This window comes from Dendropsophus ebraccatus, chromosome 5 (genome assembly GCF_027789765.1).
Source record: "Dendropsophus ebraccatus isolate aDenEbr1 chromosome 5, aDenEbr1.pat, whole genome shotgun sequence".
Taxonomy (NCBI): Eukaryota; Metazoa; Chordata; class Amphibia; order Anura; family Hylidae; genus Dendropsophus; species Dendropsophus ebraccatus.
This window is the reverse complement of record NC_091458.1, coordinates 60,286,866-60,301,880: the sequence shown is the minus strand read 5'-3', so window position 1 is coordinate 60,301,880 and position 15,015 is coordinate 60,286,866. Positions and strand designations below refer to the sequence as shown.

At 45.4% G+C, this 15,015-nt stretch overlaps 1 protein-coding gene across 2 annotated transcripts in view; it reads right to left on the bottom strand.

Moving 5' to 3' along the window:
• Positions 1 to 14,634, bottom strand: part of CSRNP2 (cysteine and serine rich nuclear protein 2) — a 38,861-nt gene extending 24,227 nt beyond the window's left edge. The window contains exons 1-2 of one of the 2 annotated variants that reach the window (XM_069970318.1): positions 13,968 to 14,634; positions 878 to 945 (exon numbers count right to left, since the gene is read on the bottom strand). The gene's annotated coding sequence lies outside the window, so the exon portion shown is untranslated. The remainder of the gene's footprint in view (positions 1 to 877; positions 946 to 13,967) is intronic. The other variant, XM_069970317.1, reaches the window with a different exon arrangement.
• Between the last annotated feature and the right edge of the window lie 381 nt (positions 14,635 to 15,015).

Below are 15,015 nucleotides of genomic sequence, written 5' to 3'. Positions count from 1 at the left end.
GTCAACAGCTTCCTCAGTGCCAAATCCCATTTAATTAGCCATCTCCTCATCTATTCTAAGCAAGTGCATCCAACTCTTTGATCCGGATACTCATTGTGACCAGGAAATTATCTGCCAAGGGGATGACTCTGCAGGGCTGCTCATCAGTGCATTGTGCCAAATATGACATCAGCAGTCAGTGACCAAGGAGAAGAAATCATTGCCGCTGCACTATAAGCACTGTCTGTTTAGGTCAATGAGAATTACCTTGCTATAAATTTATGACTACAAATGGGACTTTTTATGGATCATAAATTTTAATGGAATCTGTCAGTAGATTTTAACCTATGAAACCAGGGACAATGACAGATAAGTCACATGAAAACAGGTTGAAACATACCTTGGGTGCTGTTCATAGAGATCAGATGGCTCCAAATATGATCTATTGTCTGGTCATGTCAAGTGTCCTTAAAATATGGCCAATCCCCTGTAGTGCAACAGCTTCTCTTCTATAACTTTTGACAGGTTGGGTATTGCCTACATCATTGTGCATGCTACTGATATTACACAATAGATCAGACAGTAAAATTGCAAGGGGAAGGCACTGTTGTTCTGACGGAAGGAAATGCTCATTCAGTCCATTACTAGGGTGCCGACATTTTCATGCATTTCCTGAGAGACAAGGCCAGAAAGTGGTGACCAGCAGGGACTTGGTAAGTCTGAAATGCTGGCCCAATTATAGATGTCTGACAGCCCCTGCCAGTCTTACCAGCCCTCCTGACACATCTGTTTTGATAAATTATGTTCACTATAAAATAATTCCGGAACATTAACTCTTAGAATGCTACATTGTATCATAATTTTGTTAGTTCTCCTAGATATATATGAATAAACTCACATCAGGTAGTCTCCATTCTCCTTGTCAGCATTAGCATTCCCATCACATTGGATGTATATATTGAAAATCTGTCAAAAAAAGGTATGTCTATGTATAATCATTGGGTACAGGCAGCAGGAGTTTAATGTGTTGTACAGAGGCCCATTAAAACAAATGAGCCAGGCTGCCAGTCTGCCACAGTATATGTAGACAAGTTGTATACCTCCAATGTACCCTTGAAGCTTGGTGAGAACCAGGGGGGGGGGATTTGATAGGGGGGGTTGATAGGGGGGGGAAGTTGATAAGGGGGTGGGGGTCATTGCGACAAGGCGTGGCCTTCTCCTGCGCTTTCAGAGCAGGTGTAGAATTTTGTGCAATTCCTGCTCTAGGTACAGGGTCGTACTAAGATGTGTACCTCTAATTCTGCGTTTACACAGAGCGATAATTCGCCCAATCGAATGATTAACGATTTCGAAGGAACAATGTGTTTTTTATAACGATCAGCATTTAGATGGAACAATATATCGTTTGGAAAATTCGTTATTGCGATTGTTTTAAGATCGCTTAAGCCTATCTCACACGTAGGGTAAATCGTTGGAAGACTGTTTACACGAAGAGATCTGCAGATTTTTAGCGAACGACCAACAACGATTTGAGAACATGTTGACAGATTAAAAATGAACGATTTCTCGCTCATCGCTTGATCGTTCGCTGTGTTTACGCGAGCCGATTATCGCTCAATTGCGATCGTTATTGCGAAAATTCTAACGATAATCGCTCTGTGTAAACGCAGCATTAGTGTCCATTTACACAGAAAGATTATCTGCCAGGTTATCTGCCAAAGATTTGAAGCCAAAGCCAGAAACAGACTATAAACATAGATCAGGTCATAAAGGAAAGCCTGAGATTTCTACTCTCTTTGGCAGATAATCTTTCTGTGTAAATGGACCCTTAGTAAATCCGGTCAGGGAAAAGGGGCGGGGCTTTATTTAAAACCTGTACATCAGTCTTGATAAATGTCCCCCACAATGTCAGAAGGTGTGGAGACACATGCCAATGAATGAGAAGTACAACCCATGTGTAAGTTATTTCAAGCATTTACAGTAAAATAATAATTCTTTTGATCATATAGCGCCAATATTCTGCAGTGCTGTACAGAGCTTATCACTCATATTGTTCCCTGCCCCCTCACAATCTAAATTTAACTACCAGTATATTTTGGAGTGTGGGAGGAAACATGAAAAAAAACACACAAACTCCCCGAACCTCCACTGTGCATAATGTAACATGTAATAAAACAACCACCAAGTCAGGAGATCTGCAGAGTGGATCAGCAACAGATCTGATGAACTATGGGGCAAAACAGCGCAAAAAGGATTATGCCATTTGGAGAATAGTTAGGAAGTACACAGAGGATAGTTAAGAGCAGTTGTCAATCACTAATAAAAGGGTCAGCCAAAGTTCTAATCCAATAATGATAACTTTATATTATTATAAAGAGCTGTAATAATGTGATTTAATTAGTAATAACATTTCCATGAAAGTCCAACGCTTCCTGAGGGTGGGTTCACACTACGGAATCCGGGTGGATAAATTCCATCGTTCATACCCGCTCACGGCGGTGCGCCTTTCCGCCTGTGCCATAGACACCATTCTATGGCCGGGTGGATTCCACCTTCCACCGAAGAAACTGATATTCTTTCGGCGGACACCGGAATCGGCCCGGCCATAGAATGGTGTCTATGGAGCAGTGGTATATGAGCACCGCTGTGAGTGGGTACAAGCAATATAATCTGCCGAAATTTATCTGCACTGATTCCGTAGTGTGAACCCACCCTTAGTTGAGATGACACAGCCAGGCTCAGACTGTTCCACAACAGAAAAAGTTGAAGCCAACAGCATCCAAAGTTGAGAGAAATCTTCAATCACGCATTGTGAGTCAAAACGTCATATTTTTACTTGTGAGCCAATAAAGATCAACAAATCTTTATTGGCTCACAAGTAAAAATATGACGTTTCGACTCACAATGCCTGTTTGAAGATTTCTCTCAACTTTGGATGCTGTTTTTCCACTCTACATACCAGGCAGAGATAGTGGGTTACAGCGTGCATCCTCATTCGTTCATATCAAGGGACCGTCTAGTGCTGCTGGACTCTACACATATACTGAGTCCTTTGGTAGGCACTGGATTGCAGAGGACAACTGCATCCACTCCTATTGAGATCTATGAGGTTTGACTGTAGATTCATCCACTTGATCTAGTTTTCTCCAGAATTAACTTTGTTTCATTGCCTATGTGGGCAATGATATACATACATGTAGGGCTGGGCGATTAATCGAATTAATTCGATTAATCGTCCAGAACGTTGAAATCGATTTGATTTTTTGTGAAAATCGTAAATTCGATTTTCACAAAAAATCATTTCGGGCTGCGGTGCCGGGGAGGAGCTGAGAGAAGGGGGGTTGCAGTGCAGGCCGGCGGGAGAGCCGTAGAGGGGCGGTGTGGGTGAGCGGGGAGAAGATGCTGGGTGGCCAGGCTGGAGAGGGGCGGTGCAGTGCCGGCGGCCTCCAGCCACTGACAGCGCCGCCGCTGACCTGCCCCCGCCCCTTCCACTGAGCGTCCCACTCCCCTCCCGGCCAGATATGGAGGTCCCGGGTCTGTGGAGGAGGAGGCCGCAGGGACTACAGTAGGTGGTGATCGCGGCGCTGCTCGTCCTGGAGCTATACAGCGGGAACGGGGGGCTCGCTGCAGACCCCCGTTCCCGCTGTATAGCTCCGTGACCCGCAGCTATGCGATCACCACCTACTGTAGTCCCTGCGGCCTCCTCCTCCACAGACCCGGGACCTCCATATCTGGCCGGGAGGGGAGCGTGTGTGTGGAGGTGAGAGGAGGAGGAGATGTATGTGCCCTCCTGCTCCAATCACCTCCAGCTGCACCAGTCACCCCCCAGTCCCCTCAGTGTCCCCCCAATCCCCTCATTGTTCCCTCAGTGTCCCCCCCCAGTCCCCTTCAGTGTCCCCTCATTGTTCCCTCAGTGTCCCCCCCGTCCCCTTCAGTGTGTCAACCCCCAGTCCCCTTCAGTGTGTCCCCCCCAGTCCCCTCATTGTTCCCTCAGTGTCCCCCCCCGTCCCCTTCAGTGTGTCAACCCCCAGTCCCCTTCAGTGTCCCCCCCAGTCCCCTTCAGTGTCCCCTCATTGTTCCCTCAGTGTCCCCCCCCCCCGTCCCCTTCAGTGTGTCCCCCCCAGTCCCCTCAGTGTCCCCCCCCCCCGTCCCCTTCAGTGTGTCAACCCCCAGTCCCCTTCAGTGTCCCCCCCAGTCCCCTTCAGTGTGTCCCCCCAGTCCCCTCATTGTTCCCTCAGTGTCCCCCCCAATCCCCTCAGTGTTCCCTCAGTGTCCCCCCCAGTCCCCTTTAGTGTCCCCCCAGTCCCCTTTAGTGTCCCCCATTGTCCCTCCAGTCCCCTCAGTGTCCCCCCCAGTCCCCTCAGTGTCCCCCCAGTCCCCTCAGTGTCCCCCCAGTGTCCCCCCAGTCCCCTTTAGTGTCCCCCAGTGTCACCCCAGTCCCCTTTAGTGTCACCCCAGTCCCCTTTAGTGTCACCCCAGTCCCCTTTAGTGTCACCCCAGTCCCCTTTAGTGTCCCCCAGTGTCACCCCAGTCCCCTTTAGTGTCACCCCAGTGCCCTTTAGTGTCCCCCAGTGTCACCCCAGTCCCCTTTAGTGTCACCCCAGTCCCCTTTAGTGTCCCCCAGTGTCACCCCAGTCCCCTTTAGTGTCCCCCATTGTCCCTCCAGTCCCCCAGGGTCACCCCAGTCCCCTTTAGTGTCCCCCAGTCCCCTTTAGTGTCCCCCAGTGTCACCCCAGTCCCCTTTAGTGTCCCCCAGTCCCCTTTAGTGTCACCCCAGTCCCCTTCAGTTTTACCCCAGTCACCCCTCATCTATACCTGTACTACTACACCCCTTATCCACTATACCTCCACTCCTACACCCCCTATCCACTATACCTCCACTACTACACCCTACGTAGATGGAGGCACAAACATGATTTCCTATACTATATGGGGCCTCTGTTACACTGGAAATCAATACAGTTGTTGTCTAAAATATTAAAATAGTATCTGATGCTGCAGGGAGAAAATGTTCTGTTTATTTAGCAAAAAAGGAAAAAAAATCGAGATTTAAATCGAGAATCGTCAAAAATTTTTTTAAAAAAATCGAGATTTTATTTTTTGCCCATATCGCCCAGCCCTACATACATGTGTAGATGGTGGAGGGGCCCATAATATTCCATTCAACACTATGTAATTAAATATAGACTTCACTGGAAACAAATGTTCTGAGGGATATTGTTTTCCAGCACTTCTACTCAGGCCTCTAAAGGTTACATTACAACACTGTTCATGCATTGCTCCAGAAGTGCACAGGGAGCTTTTTGAAGTAAGGGTTAACCAAGGACATGTGCGCAATAACCTGCTGCAGAAATACGCTCCACTATTCCACAGCCAAGGATCCAGTTTCACTCCTGACTCAATAACATCCTGTCTTTTTATCCCTTTTGTGGCCTCCATGACACATAACTTCTCCTTTCTCCTGCTTTCCAAGCTCCAAAAGCAAAAACACAACCGCAATGATGGCCCTTATACACAGAAAAGCCGCAAAGAAAAATAAAACTAAACACAAATAGTTAAAATGGGACAGGTTTATTAAAGCAACTCCTGTAGTTTTATGTAACTGCATTAGAAAGAACATTCATGAACATTTATATATATCAGACTTCAGACATTGATAATACGGCCTGAGGGCCCTGCCTGACTACAGGTCTAATGACCAAAAACTGACAGAAACATAGATCCTAAAGATGTCATCTGTCAATTAAAGGGGTTGTCCAGCAAAAATCTTTTTCTTTCAAATCAACTGGTTACAGAAAATTATATAGATTTGTAATTTACTTCTATTTAAAAATCTCCAGTCTTCCAGTACTTACCAGCTGCTATATGTCCTGCAGGAAGTGGTGTTTTCTTTTCCGTCTGACACAGCGCTCTCTGCTGCCACCTCTGTGAGAGAGCAGAAGAGGTGTTCTATTAGGGATTTACTACTGCTCTGGACAGTTCCTGACATGGACAGAGATGTCAGCAAAGAGCACTGTGTCAGACTGAAAAGGAAACACCACTTCCTGCAGGAAGTTAATAAATATGGGAAGAGTTGAGATTTTTCAAAGAAAGTAAATTACAAACCTATATAAAACTTTCTAAAATCAGCCGATTTGAAAGAAAATGATTTTCACTGGATATCTCCTTTAAATTTTGGGCAGGCTGGGTGTTACTGCAAAGGGGTTATTAAAAAAAAATAAAAATAATCATACAATGTGATTTTCTGGAATTTCTTTTTTATAGATTCAGTCTCACAGATACTTGTGCAAAATTGGTAGCGTATCAAATATATATATATATATATATATTTTATATGTATATATCTCATGAGCAAGGCTCGGCCACAACCCTGAAACTCCATAGACAACTCTACAATGTATGCACCAACGCACATATCCGTTTACTAATAATGTGTTAATGATGGTTTCCTAATGAAACAACCATGCTAATAGGCAAATGCGTCACTGTCTAGGAGGCTGCTCAGCAGTTACTCATGACTCCTATGCCATGTTCTGCCCACATGATGACCTGGTTAGCATATCTCAAACCCTATTGACGAGTCATCAGCAAAAAAGGCTTCGGAAAGATAAAGAACTATTTATGTTAGCTTTTACCACAAGTTCAATTAGAAAGTTTTTAAGTATTACTTTTAAAAGGACAATACATTGAGCTGGCCTGACGATATGGCAAAGATCACTTTGCCAAGCTTCTAAAGTAGAGTTTTAGTAGTCTCGTTGTTTCTAGGTCAATGAGACTGCTGAAAGTCAGTACAACACTAGGCATTCATGTATCACGGGAAATGGAGGTAACAAAATGACGTGTATGTTTATAGATGATGAAGGCTCATTTATTAGCACTCCAAAGAACATCACTGGCCACTTCACAACTACAGCTACATCTCGCGGTCTTAAAGGGGTAGGAACACAGAGCCTGTAAGAGCGTCTCACAGGTGATGAAATGCAAGCTATAATATGAGCTGTATTTAGAAATTGGAGTCCCTAAGGCCGTTATTCTCAGTCAACATGTCAGGATGCATCTACATCACAGAAAAGCTGAGTCCATTGGAGTAGAATAGGAGTAATAGCCATCTATACATACACTGTTTGTATGAACTAGAATATTGCTGAAGGAACAGTACTGGTTTCTGACATAACAGAAATTTTTAGTGCAAAAATAACGTCTCTTATATCAGTTTTTCTCAACCGGTGGATACAAAATTGCAAAATTCTGGTGTACATGGTCATACCAATTCTGTCTGTTGGGTGGGATTTGGTCCCAGTTTTAGGCTATGTTCAGTTATGCAGACAGTGGCATCACACATTAAAGGGGTTGGCCACATTGTAGTAAAATTGTTCAGTGTACAGTATTAGTAATTGTACTCACTGTATATACTGACAGCAGCTCCCTGCTCTGTGGGGTTTCTGTTCATGAGATTGCTGACATGGAGGAGCATGTGACCAGGCCCCACCCCCAGTGTCCACCACTGAGCCTGCATATGTCTATGGAGGAAACAGGGGACAGGGCAGGGTCACATGCTCCTCCATGTCAGCCATTTTATGGACAGAAACACCACAGAGCAGGGCAGCCCAGCCTGGAGGAGGGGAGTCTGATTTTAGCTGTATGGAGTACACACAGGGAGCTGCTGTCAGTATATACAGTGAGTACACTTACTAATACTGAACACTTAACTATTCTACTATAAAATGGCCAAACTCTTTAAGTGTGACAAAATGGCATGTTCATGTAATGGTGGTTTTGCTATCTCTTTCTAGAACTGCCTTTAAATGACTTAAAGGGTAACCATAAAGTTTTGTGGCCGCACTGCTCCTTTTGCGCTACTGATGCAGACACACACCAGGTAGAGTTTTTCCAGCAGTGTTTTTGATTGCATTGCAAGTAATGCAATAAAAAGCATTGCTGGTTGAAATCCGTACCAGGCACACGGCAGCAGGATTTTTCACAGCGTAACATGCCACCCACAAGACTTTATAGTTACCCTTTAACATATGGTTTTCCTTTGGTCATTTTTTTGCCCAAGTGATATTAAAATGTTACAAAAAATGCAGGGACAGAGCACACCATAGAATGTACAGTAGCACCTTGGTTTAAGAGTAACTTGGATTGAGAGCATTTTGCAAGAGGAGCTCAAAGTTTTTCAAAATTGTGACTTGGTTTAAGAGCTCCCTGTACTGAGTGGGAGGATGAGTGGGAGAGGGGCATGGTCTGCATAGAGTGATCCACAGCACTGTACTCTTACCCAGGAAGTCTCCCTCACCTTCCAAATCATTGCAGATACACTTCAGGCTGGGGCTTACATCAGGGGACAGGACTGCGGAGGTAATCTCTTCATAGCAGTAACCCCTCTCTACAGAGAGTAGAGTGCTGCTATACTGTGCCCACATCTGCCCTGGTCATCCCTTCATGCACCCTGCAGTCTCTGTCAGCCCTTGTGTTTCCCATCCTCTCCATTACTGTACAGTAACTTATAATATCACATATTTAGCTGTTTCTAAATGTTTGTTTCATCTGTTTTACATGTTATTCAGAATAGGTGTGGAACCAATTATCTGCATTTTAATTATTTCTTATGAGAAAATTTGCTTTGCTTTAAGAGTGATTTGAATTACAAGCACGGTCCCAGAACGAATTATGCTCGCAATCCAAGGCACCACTGTATTTATGTAAGGCTTTGATTGTATATAAAATTAGACATCACAGTTTCTCGCAGATCCAAATCCCAAGGAAGCTCCTAGCAATACACTAGGGTATTTGAGTATTTTTGCCCTTTTGTCTGGAGGCTTTATTCCAAGTTTGTACTACCTTCATGGCAAACTTTGAAAAATATTTTGATTTTCCATCATGAAGCTTTTGTTTTTGTTTTGCAATGATTCTTTGTTTTATAACTTTTTGCAACATTTGTTTTATTTTACAAAGGCTTCCTTGGTTGATGTGGCATTAAACGATAAGTCTGGCGAAATGAAAAACTACAGTTCAGGCAGGGGGTGGGGGAACATAATTTATACTTACCAACCCCTGTGCCCCTGCAGTGCCGCATCACCAGCTGTCAGAACCCATTTTCTTCTGGATTCCAGCTACGTCACATCTCAGGGGAAGTACCTGACCTGGCTGATGGTTTGCCCACTCAGCCAGTCAGTGACTGCAACGGTGTCTTGCCCCAGTCAATGACAAGCTGAGCGCGCAATCCATCAGCCAGGTAGTGACGTGGCAGGAAAAAGAGCTGGAGGATGCCGGCGGGGGTCTGGAAGTGGTAATGCAGGGCCCCGTTGCCTGCACCATACTTTTTGATTTCAATACACTTCTTTAAAAGCAGCACACAAACCAATGGTAAAACCAAAACAAAAAAAGAACAAAATAAGTGACGCATGTCCGGTGTCAAGAACACTTTGTAATGCCTTGACCCCAAAACTGCATCAGCAAACTAGATTGTGTTCCTATTGTTCAGTGTACTGCGTTTACATTACATTTTATTCTCACATGCCTGGGATGCAGGATAGGATTGCTTAATACCACCTCAAAGGTCAGTTTAAAACAAGCACAAGCAATATTACATGCACCTTTTTGTGTATATATTACAGATGCAAGTTGTAGCCCGTTTGCGGGTCTGGTGTCCTGACCTGACAGCTATCAGTCTAAATAATCAGAAATGCGGTCAGGTCAGGGCTTGCATCTCTAATATGGATTCAAAAATGAGCAAGCAATACACTTGTGTGAAATCGGCCTGAGGAGCGGCATGCCCTCCAGCTGGCCCCTACACAGGTGATCATGAGGGTTTGTGAGCCTGGTTATTTTTTTTTATGGTTCTGAGTTGTAATATTGTTGTATATTTCATGTCCCATGGCTGTAGTTGTGGGTTTTTGGGACAAAAAGTGACAAAATTTAAATAAATAATAATAAATAAAAAAAAAAGGACAGACGGAATGAAATTACTCCACGGACACACCAGTACAACCCTATGGGATCCGTATTTTTGGGGTTCTCAGTCTTATTTGTAAGTCTTCAGTGCAACTTGTGTGTGGATTTGCACAAATGTATCAATGGCTGCTGCATGTAAAATCGCTAGTGCGCATGGGCCCTAGGCCTTGTTCACATCTAAAAATTCTAGTATAAAGATTTATGCCTGCAAAATTGCCACACAGATATATGGTGGCAAATCTGTAGCCAAAGGGCTAAAAAAAATTTTTAACTTTGGGGGAGATTTATTAAACATGCTGTAAAGTGAAACTGGCTCAGTTGCCCCTAGCAACCAATCAGATTCCTCCTTTCATTCCTCACAGACTCTTTGGAAATTGAAAGGTGGAATCTGATTGGTTGCTAGGGGCAACTGAGCCAGTCTCACTTTACACCATGTTTGATAAATCTCCCCCTATGATTCTCTTTGTGACCATATCTGGCCAACTTTACAACCATATCCATTTTGTCAGACAGAATAGCATGGTAAACCATACCATAAATTATACATTTTTTATAAACTCATATGTACCCACATCGTAGAACATTTTTATATGTGAATGAAAACCTTTGCAAGAAAACACAGGGGTCTTATTACTAACATTGCAATTTGGGTTTAGATGCAGTAGGGCTGCTAATGCTCTCCACAGCATCAATGCATGCACATCTAAGAATAGACTACAATTTCAAACTGACACCAATCTCAAAGTAAATTTACACACACACATATATATATATATATATATATATATATATATATATATATATATATATATATACACAAGCTGACAACAGTGCGGTTTTTGTATGCTAGCTTTCAGTGTCTTTCCTGGCACTTAACCTACCACAATTCCATTGTATAAAAAAAAATATATATAATGCATATAATATTTCTACTGCAATGTACGTTGTGTTCTTCAGTTACTATTACCAGAGTTGTACTGGCCCCAGAATTGTGGTGACATAATTCTTTCCCATGGTACTGATAGATGTAACAGTAATCGGTCTGCAATGCTGAATTTTCTATCTAAAACTAATAATTTGAGAACTTTAGAGAAGCCTTAGTGAGGGCATCTAATCAGCTAGTCTATGACCTAGCTTACATGGCACAACTGGCTTTATATTATATTTTATTATTATTCTGCATCGGCCTGGGCTGCTGTAAGGACAATACAGTTAGATGTTCGGTTATTTGCTAATGTCCACATATATTAAGTTACGTACAGGTGGATGTCATTACTCCGATGTAATGTATTTATACACAAGCCAATATACTGTGGACAAAGAATAGGAATAACTATCAGCAGAATCCATACATTCTATGAGAAAAGACACAAATCACATGGGGGCAGTGAAATTGTCCTCTTCCATCCTATACATTTAAGCCTTGGCACGCTTCCCAGACATATCTTAAATTCCAGAAGAGTATGATTTGAGGCCACATCTTAGAAGGACCACCGGTCAAGCAGAAACTGGTAACAATTGCTGCTTCCAATGCTGAAGGGGGAGGGGAACTGTTGTTTAACATAGACCAAAAACCATTACAAATATGGCAACTGGGGGGCAGCCTTCCAAGAAGTAGCTTATCTGGAGAAAAACAAATATGGGAACAACAAGTTTTGTTTCTCGATTTCCTATATACTGTGGATTGTGCTACAAAGTCACTAGGCCTCAGGAGCCCTTACAAAGCAAAAAAACTGACATACAGAGACTTGTCATAAGAAACCCCCATTTTGTAATACAGAGAATTGCTTATGCATGGCAAACCTGTCAATATTTATCAATCAGAATCCAAGAACAAAAATATTTACAATTCTACATTGTTGTTTATTAACAAATTAAACATCATCACCTTGAGGTGTCACATAAAGGTAACAGGCACCTCAGACTTTCTGATCTTCAAGATAAGCAAATGGGGGGCAGAAATGACAACACAGCTAGTGTCTGCAATAATAAGACAACAGATCTAGGAAGCTCCCAAATCAGCCCCCATCCCCATCATGTCCTGCACTTCACTGTGTCAGTCCAACTATTACTCAGGTCCCCTTGTGATCCTGGTTACACTTCAGGCAAAATACACAGAACCTTGGTGATTCATGGGAATTCTGACTCTTCTTAACCCTTGGAAACCCATATATATTACAGGTTTGTCCAGCTGTGGCAAGACTACAACTCTCAGCATGCCTGTTGGATAAAGCAATATATAATATATATATATATATTTTTTTTTTATCTCCCTACTAGGGTTCCCCAATCTGTGGCGCCTTCTAGTTGTTGCAGAACTACAGCTTCTTCCAGCATGTCCTGACTGCCACAGGTTGGAGGACATCAGGAGGTCCTTAATCACAAAGGCAGGCCCATTCCAAAGAGGTTCTGCAGTAGTTCAGATAGATATATATATATATATATATATATATATAGATAGATAGAGAGAGAGAGATATACTTCCTTTCCTAGCCTTTCCTCCACCACCAAGATCTGACAATTTATGTGTGAATTGCAGAAAAACAGCTGACAACCACCATGTCACTAGGCAGCACACTGACAACATGTGACGAATCAACCAAGTAATGTGTCATCATCCATGGAAGAATGACAGGCCAGTACAATGCACTGCTGGGGATGATAGGAGGGATGACAGGTCAGTACCATGCACTGCTGGGGATGACAGGTCAGTACCATGCACTGCTGGGGATGATAGGAGGAATGACGGGTCAGTACCATGCACTGCTGGGGATGATAGGAGGGATGACGGGTCAGTACCATGCACTGCTGGGGATGATAGGAGGGATGACGGGTCAGTACCATGCACTGCTGGGGATGATAGGAGGGATGACGGGTCAGTACCATGCACTGCTGGGGATGATAGGAGGGATGACGGGTCAGTACCATGCACTGCTGGGGATGATAGGAGGGATGACGGGTCAGTACCATGCACTGCTGGGAATGATAGGAGGGATGACGGGTCAGTACCATGCACTGCTGGGGATGATAGGAGGGATGACGGGTCAGTACCATGCACTGCTGGGGATGATAGGAGGGATGCGGGTCAGTACCATGCACTGCTGGGGATGATAGGAGGGATGACGGGTCAGTACCATGCACTGCTGGGGATGATAGGAGGGATGACGGGTCAGTACCATGCACTGCTGGGGATGATAGGAGGGATGACGGGTCAGTACCATGCACTGCTGGGGATGATAGGAGGGATGACGGGTCAGTACCATGCACTGCTGGGGATGATAGGAGGGATGACGGGTCAGTACCATGCACTGCTGGGGATGACAGGTCAGTACCATCCACTGCTGGGGATGACAGGTCAGTACCATGCACTGCTGGGGATGATAGGAGGGATGACAGGTCAGTACCATGCACTGCTGGGGATGATAGGAGGGATGACAGGTCAGTACCATGCACTGCTGGGGATGACAGGTCAGTACCATGCACTGCTGGGGATGACAGGTCAGTACCATGCACTGCTGGGGATGACAGGTCAGTACCATGCACTGCTGGGGATGACAGGTCAGTACCATGCACTGCTGGGGATGACAGGTCAGTACCATGCACTGCTGGGGATGACAGGTCAGTACCATGCACTGCTGGGGATGACAGGTCAGTACCATGCACTGCTGGGGATGACAGGTCAGTACCATGCACTGCTGGGGATGACAGGTCAGTACCATGCACTGCTGGGGATGACAGGTCGGTACCATGCACTGCTGGGGATGACAGGTCGGTACCATGCACTGCTGGGGATGACAGGTCAGTACCATGCACTGCTGGGGATGACAGGTCAGTACCATGCACTGCTGGGGATGACAGGTCAGTACCATGCACTGCTGGGGATGACAGGTCAGTACCATGCACTGCTGCTGCTATGGGGACGAGCCCAGCATTCCACACCGGGGATTTAAAGCCCCGTCCTTCCTGGTAGCCCTGCCCGTACAGAGGAGCCCGATCCCGGTTGATCGCTATATCCTGCTGCTGGGGTTACCTACTTTTTATAGGCGATCCTCCTCCTGGTCTGCTGTCCGGTGATCGCCCGATCTGATCGGCTGCCGTTTATCTCTTTTTTGAAGGGCGAGTCCTGATGATCGTACAGCAGGGGGGGCGGATGGTTGACTTTAAGGGGGGTCACGCCGCAGACGAATCACGAGCCGATGAGAGGGATCTATGGAGTGTGAGAACGGATCGGTACCGGTAGTGACAGGGAACGGATGACAAGAGCATTGGGTTATAGGGGGTTTAATCGAAGCCGGGGCGGAAGGGATCGGCTACATGCAAGCTGCGGGGGCCGGAGATGCCGCAGATCGCTGTAATGTCATCTCCCCGGCGGATGCTTACAGTCACACAGCACAGGGCGTTTATTGATTTATTTCAGTCGGGGGCATGGAGCGGCTGGTGCAGAGGACGGATGGGGAGTGTTTGGCCACGACCCGGCGTCACCTCAACAGAAAAGAACTGGGCGAAAGCGGCCTCGTCCTGCCCTGTCCGCCCCGGCTCGATACATCAGTAACAATGGGCTGAGAACGCTACAATGTATCCACTTATAGGCATTGTGACGTCACACAGCTTCCCGCGGCTCTCTGGGAAATGTAGTCCGGAGGGCGCAAGGCGTGACGGGAGATGCTGCAGTGTGTGGGAGGAGTCAAGGGTTATTAGGGAGTTGCGGGTGGATTATGGGCACTAAATTCTCTTTTGAGGGTTGAAACAGTGAGAGAAAAGTACGCGCCGCGGATACCGAGACCTTTATATAAGAAAAGCAGCACTGCCGTAAAGGATTAGCGCAGTTCTTCTACACAGGGGCGTTGCCATAACGCCAAGCTGCCAGGAAGTCTCGCGTGCTTTGGCCGCAGGCAGGCTAGGTGGTTGCTGTGGAGAAATGTTCGTCTTTTGTGTTGCGTTGAAGGCAGCGGCGGGTCACGTGACGCGCGGGGAAGCTGTGGATGTGGCGGAGGACCCCAGTCTCTGCTACCGCACAGTGTAGACGGGGCGCAAACCAGGGCAAGGTCTCTACCAAGATGGCTGATGGCTGATACTACTTCA